Source organism: Sardina pilchardus, chromosome 1, assembly GCF_963854185.1.
Source record: "Sardina pilchardus chromosome 1, fSarPil1.1, whole genome shotgun sequence".
Taxonomy (NCBI): Eukaryota; Metazoa; Chordata; class Actinopteri; order Clupeiformes; family Clupeidae; genus Sardina; species Sardina pilchardus.
The window spans coordinates 42,871,551-42,879,050 of record NC_084994.1 but is presented as its reverse complement, the minus strand read 5'-3'; the positions used below and the strand labels follow the sequence as shown (position 1 = coordinate 42,879,050).

The 7,500-nt window shown below is 46.2% G+C and overlaps 1 protein-coding gene across 1 annotated transcript in view; it reads right to left on the bottom strand.

Moving 5' to 3' along the window:
- The window catches only part of si:zfos-169g10.2 (somatostatin receptor type 5), a 14,866-nt gene extending 9,060 nt beyond the window's left edge, over positions 1-5,806 (bottom strand). The window contains exon 1 of the mRNA XM_062535252.1: positions 5,680-5,806. The gene's annotated coding sequence lies outside the window, so the exon portion shown is untranslated. The remainder of the gene's footprint in view (positions 1-5,679) is intronic.
- Between the last annotated feature and the right edge of the window lie 1,694 nt (positions 5,807-7,500).

Sequence of the window (7,500 nt, the reverse complement as noted above, 5' to 3'; positions counted from 1 at the left end):
GAGTGGGTGGGGAGTGTGTGGTGGGTGGATGGGTGGGTGGGGAGTGTTTTTTCGGTGGGTGGATGGGTGGGGAGTGTTTGGTTGGTCGATGTGTGGGGTGTATCTGGTGGGAGAATGGGTGGGGAGTGTTTGGTGGGTGGATGGGTAAGTAGAGTGGAGATCAGAGGAAGGGGACTAGTGTTGATTGACAGCTTGGACTGGATTGATGTATATGGCGTGATCTGTTGCCGTGACGTGGAGCCACTGATAATGTTGTAAAGTCACCGCAGATACACATCTGGACTGGACAGATGTTTTACGTCCTGAGATAACAGCAGCCCGTGACCTCAGAGAGGAGATCAAGTACAGTTCAGTGTGGCACTTGTTCATGTGTGTTGTCTAAAATGTAGGGCAAACGTCTCTGGGTTTGTAAACTATAGTCTACTCTGCTGACGTCTTAGTGATTTTTTTTCAAGCTCACGGATTTCTCAAGCTCGAAGTCTGCTGGAACACAGTTGTTCAACTCAAACACATGATAGAACACAACTACATCCACAGAGAGAATCATCCCCCACATGTTTTTCTCCCCTCTGCCCCTTCAAGAGTGTTTTGTGAGGGGTTTTTTCAGACTGAAACCCCTGTTTTCACTGAACACCGTGGAAGCTGTGGAGTTGTTCAACTCAAACACATGATATAAATAAACACCACTACATCCATACGCAAATAACCAGAGACATCGATTTCATAGAAGTGAAGCACAGAGAGCACCATCCCTCAGGTTTGAACCGGCGAACTGTTACATGGCTACTGATGGTAATTATGTGGTTGGAAGAACGGCACGTACAGTACAGTGCATTCACATGCTTCCTTGTAGGTGATTTCAGCACACTCTCCATGTGCGTCAGGCGGTCAGTGTAATTTCGTTTCGTTGTCGCTACACACCCATTCACCGCCGCTCTGCAAAAGGTCCAGAGAGCACCGGACCATTAATTGGTGTGTGAAGAGCATCGGAGAGAACACTCAGAGCGAGCGTTTCCACTGACCTCTGCGTCCGAGCGCTTCAGACAGCCCCGGCCGGCCTTTTGTGGGACCTGTCTGATTGCCCATAATAAATATATGCTTTGTGGGGGGTGGGGTGGGGGGGGGGGGTGCTAGGAGAAACAAAAGCCAGCAGATAAAATGTGGCTTTTTGAAAAGCGCGTAACTGCTCTGATGCCATTAGGGTGTACAGGCTTGTTGTTTAGCTCTAATAAGCAGTGGGTGGTGGTGGTGGTGGTGGTGGTGGTGGTGGTGGTGGTTGGTAGCAGCATTCTGGTTTGTCTTTCATGTTCTCGAGTGGCATTTTCAAAAAAGGATCAATGAGCCGGCGGAACAAAACAAAAAAAAAATCATCAAGACCACATTTTTAAGGGGCGCAAAAATGTCGCCCTGTGTGCAGCGATCTTGTGCGTTAAGGAGGAGAGCTACCGTCTCCTGCCATGAGAGTGTGTTTTTAATGGGGACCAATTAGCTGACTGGGGGCCCTTGTGAGATCGGCCCTCGGACGTTTCCCTCACGCAGGGTAGTCGTGCAGTTGACACTGTTGAAGGGAAAAAACGTTGGACTGGACGCGAAACGACGTCTCCAGGGAGCCTTTTCAAATGGCCAATTACTCTTGGACACAGCACATTTTGATGAGGGGGATGGGAGCTGTGTGTATGTGTGTGTGTATGTGTGTGTGTGTGTGAGAGAGAGAGAGAGAGAGGGAGAGAGGGGTGAATAGATGATAAAACTGGGGACTTACTGTTGGGTGTCAAGACACTGCGTTGGCACTGTACACGGGTGGTTCTGCGTGTGAATTTAATATGGAGATGAGTGTGTGTGTGTGTGTGTGTGTGTGTGTGTGTGTGTGTGTGTGTGTACATCTCGGACAATGATTGTTTGTGTCATTTTGACCCACAGAGAGAGAGGTGCTGAGAATGTGGGCAGCTGTTGACAGCAAATTGACACAGCAAGGTGAGAGAGAGAGGGGGGGGGGGGGGGACATCGGCGTCATCCTGAACTCCATGCACTCCCCCATCAGAATGCCCACATACCATCCAGCCAGCCAGTGCGTGTGTGTGTGTGTGTGTGTGTGTGTGTGTGTGTGTGTGTGTGTGTGTGTGTGTGTGAATAAGTTTTGTTTGAACTGCCACTGGCATTTTGCCTGTTTCGTGTGGCCAGAATGCTCTGCGATGATAATAGTGTTGACAAATTAATCTCCGCCAGTGCGCCTTGAAGGCCTCAATCTAAGACATTTTCACCTATGCCCACACAACTGTTCCTTACCATCAATTATTCAGTGTTTGTTCTCTTGTGTCTGATGTGTGCATGATCAATGTGTTGTTTCTCAGTACATGGTACATTCTTAATTCTTACCTAGTCCAAAAAGGGTGAAAACTTTCTATTCGGCTGAGCAGACGTGCAGTTCCAGCTGTGTATTATTATAGGATAGATAGGGCTGGGATATGATTGGATTTTAAAATAAATTCTATATAGTGATAGGATTTGATTTTATAATACATTCTATATATATACTACTCTGAATGTATTCATGCCACTATTGAGATATTGATTATCTGACACTTTAAATTATTATTATTGTTCCTCTCTTATTGTTCTTCTCGCCCACCTCTGATTGCCTGAGTGGTTCCTGCTTGGGGCTAATTATTGGTCAGCCATTACTGTAAAAGAACCAAGACTGCATCAGAGCAGTGCCTTTGTGACCGCCAGCATCCACGGTTGTGTGAGAGCCGCGGATGGCTGTGTGTAGTGTTTTGTGTCGTGTTACGTTTATGGTGCGTGCTAAGCACGGCAACTACTCTCCCAGTGGGGAGTTTGAGTGGCTACGATGTAGCACAGCCTGGCCTAGTGTGGCCAGGGTGTGCCGGGTTTGGCATAAGCCTGTTTATTGCCTTTGTGTGGCCTTGGTGGCCTGGGGTGTCCAGGTGAGGTACCTGGACATGCTCATTTTATAGTCCGGGGGGCTTCTTTGTTTGTTTGTCTGTTTGTCATGTCTACGTTTCCATAGGCCGAGCCTAACATTTCTTTAGTTCTGTTATTGTTCCTTTGAACTCTTATTTTGATTTATCAATAAACCGGTCATTTCATTCAATTGCTTCCTTGTTTGTGTTTACTATTTTCTCTTTAGTTTAGTTACGGCATCCTCCATACCCCTAGGATTTAACATTTTCCCATAACAGTATACACACTATTATATTGATTGGTATAATCAAGACAAACCAACCAAGGCAACACATTAAATGGGTTTCTGATAAAAAATAATAATAATTAAAAAAGTAAAGGGTGATATAGACACTTTTTCCCTTCTAGTTTTGTATATCCATACGCCAGAATACAGGTAAAGAGTTCATATTAAAACTACGGCCCAGTAAACATGTTTAGCATACTATACATAATCAGTCAGCATACACTGCGCACTGACATCTGAGACCATGTCAGACCTGTGCTGCTGGCTGAGCTGTGAGATGAATGTATCTGGCTCTGAAGATGTGACATGTCATTGATTTGATCTGCAATTAAAAATGGTTCTGGACTTAAACCAATGATCTAATTCTGAAGGCATGAAAGAGAAGCATTGATGCACAATGTCGCCTATGCGTTTTATTGCCTTTTTTATTGTCCACATTTTTCTCCGACCTTCTCCAGAGAGAAAGACTTGAGATGCATAAAAAACGCACATTATCTTTTCATTGTTCTGTAATGGCAGGTCAAAATCTATAATGTTTTTTTTTTGTTTTGTTTTGTTTTTTTTGACGACACAAATGAACTGAGCATAATTCCCAGTTTAACGCCGGTCTTAGGTAAAGCCTCCCGCAATGTGGCCACTTGTTCCTCGCCTATGTGATGACAGAATGCAAACAAACACATCCGAATCGCTGCCAAATTGGCTAAACGAGCAGGTTGGCAAATGAAAGCCATTAGTGGGGCTTCGCCGGGCGGGCTTGGCACGCAATTAAATAAAGAGCATCTCTATCTCCAGCTGCATCCAAAGGTGCAACATGTTAACTGGAGAGGGGAGAGGGGCTGGGGTGAAGAACCGCTAATTGCACTCAGAGAGGAAGAGATGGAGGGAGAGAGAGAGAGAGAGGGGGAGGAGAAGAAAGGTAGGGAGAAGGAGAGGAGGAGAGAGGAGGAGGAGAGAGACAAGCGGGAGTATTCATCAGTGCTTCAGTCCCCCCCCCCTCCTCTCTCCCTCTCTCTCTCTCTCTCCCTCTCTCTCTCTCTCTCTCTTTCTCTCTGATGTGAACAGATGTTGACTCCTGGATCCGATTGATCAGGATGAGATGAATTAAGTGTGAATCAGTGTTGTCAGTGCGCATCAGCAGAGGAATGAGAAAGGCAGCGGAATGGAGCAGAAATAGAAAACGGTTGTGTGTGTGTGTGTGTGTGTGTGAGAGAGAGAGAGAGAGAGAGAGAGAGAGAGAGAGAAAGAGAGCAAGAGAGAGAGTGTGTGAGTGTAAGAGAGAAAGACTGAGAGAGGGAAAGGGAGAGAAAGGGAGAGAGAGAGAGAGTAATGCATTTGGATCTCAGCAGGAGTTTGTGAATCATTTGGAATCAATGAGGGGGCAGAGGCGTCACTGACATTGACAGAGGACCCCCATCTGGAGTCTTCATCCCATTCATTACCTCCAGTTACCAAACAACAGCCATTCCACAACACAGCAGTCCCCTTTACTCACGCCTCTGTTCAGAGAGCACACACACACACACACACACACACACACACACACACACACACACACACGCTCTCAGCCTGTGATAGCATCTCACCTTAGAGGTGTTCCTCAATCCTGTGTGTGTGTGTGTGTGTGTGTGTGTGTGTGTGTGTGTGTGTGTGTGTGTGTGTGTGTGTGTGTGTGTGTGTGTGTGTGTGTGTGTGTGCGCGTGTGCGCGTGTGCGCGTGTGTGTGTTTGTGTGTGTGTCCAGGCTTGCTCTGCCTCTGGTAAGATGTGAAGGTGTGAGTTTGAGTTGGTTGTTGTTGTGGTGTGTGACAAGAGATTGCATATGCATGGGTCTGATCTTGTAGGCTACTAGGTTTTTGTTACCTTGGTTACAGTTGACCCCTTCATACCTGTCCCTCTCCCAGTTTGCCAGTGTTGCTTGTCGCGCGCGCACCGGCTACACACACACACACACACACACACACACACACACACACACACACACACACACACACACACACACACACACACACACACACACACACACACACACACACACACACACACACACACGCGCACGCACGCACGCACGCACACACACACGCACACGCACCTGTCTTATTTTATCCCTTCATCCTCTTTCTTTCTTTTGATTCAATATGAAAGACACAAAAAACAAACCCTAGACACTAGAAAACTACAGCCACAGAAATCATTTGCATGTCAAAAAAAGTGTAAATACACACGCTGACTTTCTAATGTTTATGCTCACTGCAAAACGAGAGCATTCGCGACTGTACACAACCTGCACATCTGTAAACTGATTTGAGACCGATACACCACCGTGCAGGAACACCACATGTAAACATGATCTATCCATCCCATCATTCCATCCGATCATAAGGTCACTTCAGAATCATGTTGTGTTACGAAGGTTACAGCATATAAACAAAACAACATGATAATTGGAAAAAAAGGAGTGGAAAAAATAACTTACCATCATAAACAACTCTTTTCGGTTAGGCAGTATCTCATGACGTGCGCCTCGCTTGCCTTACGTTGCGTTATGTTTCTGTTTCCCTACTCAGCTCGAGACTTTTCTTCTTCACTGACATGTACGGAGCTCGAGGCGCTCAAAAAAATCCAACGGCTGGATATCACGTAGCTGTCGCTATTCAGCTCAGCTGGCGCAACAGCATCCCACATGAGAAGTGTGCGCGAGAGAGAGGCGGGAAGAGAGCGCTCCGGAGCTCCGTCTCGACTCACGGTGCTGCGCCAGGGCGCTCCACCACACTGCTGCTGCAGGTCATATAAGCGAGAGGGGGTGAGCGACTACTGAAGTGCATGAGTGTGTGCGTGCGTGTGTGTGTGTGTGTGTGTGTGTGTGTGTGTGTGCGTGTGTGTGTGTGTGTTTCTGTGTGCGCGCGTTCGTGCGTAAAAGAAGTGTGATTAAACGACAAACCAACAGATGTGATAAAAATAAAGAATAAAACATTCCCGACTAGCGAAAATGTAGGAATTTATATGATCATAAATGAGAGAGCGTTTCCGCTTGGTCGCGTTTAGACCTCACGCCGCGCTACCACTTTGAGCGTTTGCTGCGGAATGGCGTTGATACATATGGCCCTGTGGTCGTCAAATCATTATGCACTGGCGGCTTTGGCTCTTGCTCTGCGTCTTGTGGCTGGGAAAAGTAATAATAAAGCAGAGACAACTATGGCAGTTCTACATGTTACAAGCTTTACAAAATTGCTTTATGGAACACTCAGTGCCCTAGAAAAAAAACATTTACTAAGGCTATGTCAGAGAGGAAAAAAAGATAATGAAGGTCCGTTAATGTTTATCTAAATTAGTGTGAGGCCATTATACTGTATGTCTTAATGGATGAAGTTTGTTTTTTTAAAAGCCTTGGCAGCTCCAGCATGTGCTGCCTTCTCATATTTGACCCAAACCAAAAGGACTCCAGAGCTGGCCCGCTTGCTACTGCACGTTTCACGCCTCGATGGCGGCCTGCATTGCATTAACACAAGACCTCACCCTCATTAACCCTGAAACGCAGAATCTCCACTAGTCTTCAGTGGAAGTGGGCGCGCAGTATAAAGAGAGAGATTGGCGCCATGATTAGGACATCATAAACCCCGGGCGTTTCTAGCATCACCCGTGGTTACAGAGCCAGATTTGTGAATGTGTGAATCTCTGTGGTGCGCCACACAGAATCTGGAGCAGGGCAATTTTGGCCCATTGATGGAGTGGGCGATGCGCGGTGATTAGTGAATCTCATCCCAGTGGGTTGCTGTCATGGCTGTCCTGGGTGAAAGGCTGAAGCCAATGATTTTTCAACATGATAAAGAGAGGGTGCGCCGCCTCCGCTTTCTGCACCTTCAAATCACACACGCCGCGCACACACACACACACACACGCACACACACACGCACACACACGCACACACACATACAGCAAAAATGAATATCCTGCAATTATTTAATCAGCCTGATGTCAATTGTACACAGTAAAACTGCTTGTCAGTACCACACATCTTTTTTTCTCTGGCAAAATGTCAAATATCAAAAATAACTGCCACCTGCTTTTTCTCCGTTCTGCTGGCAACTTTCAGTAAGCTGTACTTTAAGGACACACCAAAGGGACAATTTGCTGTTTTGTTTACTGTTTGCTGGCTTTTATGTTTGAGTTTGTTTACTTCCCAGGTTTTTGAGCCCATTCCCTTCTGCACATTTACATTTAAAGGTTTAGTCAGTGATTGCAAACACATCGTGTTTGTTTATGTTTATGCTTAAACAACGTGCATCATATTCTAACC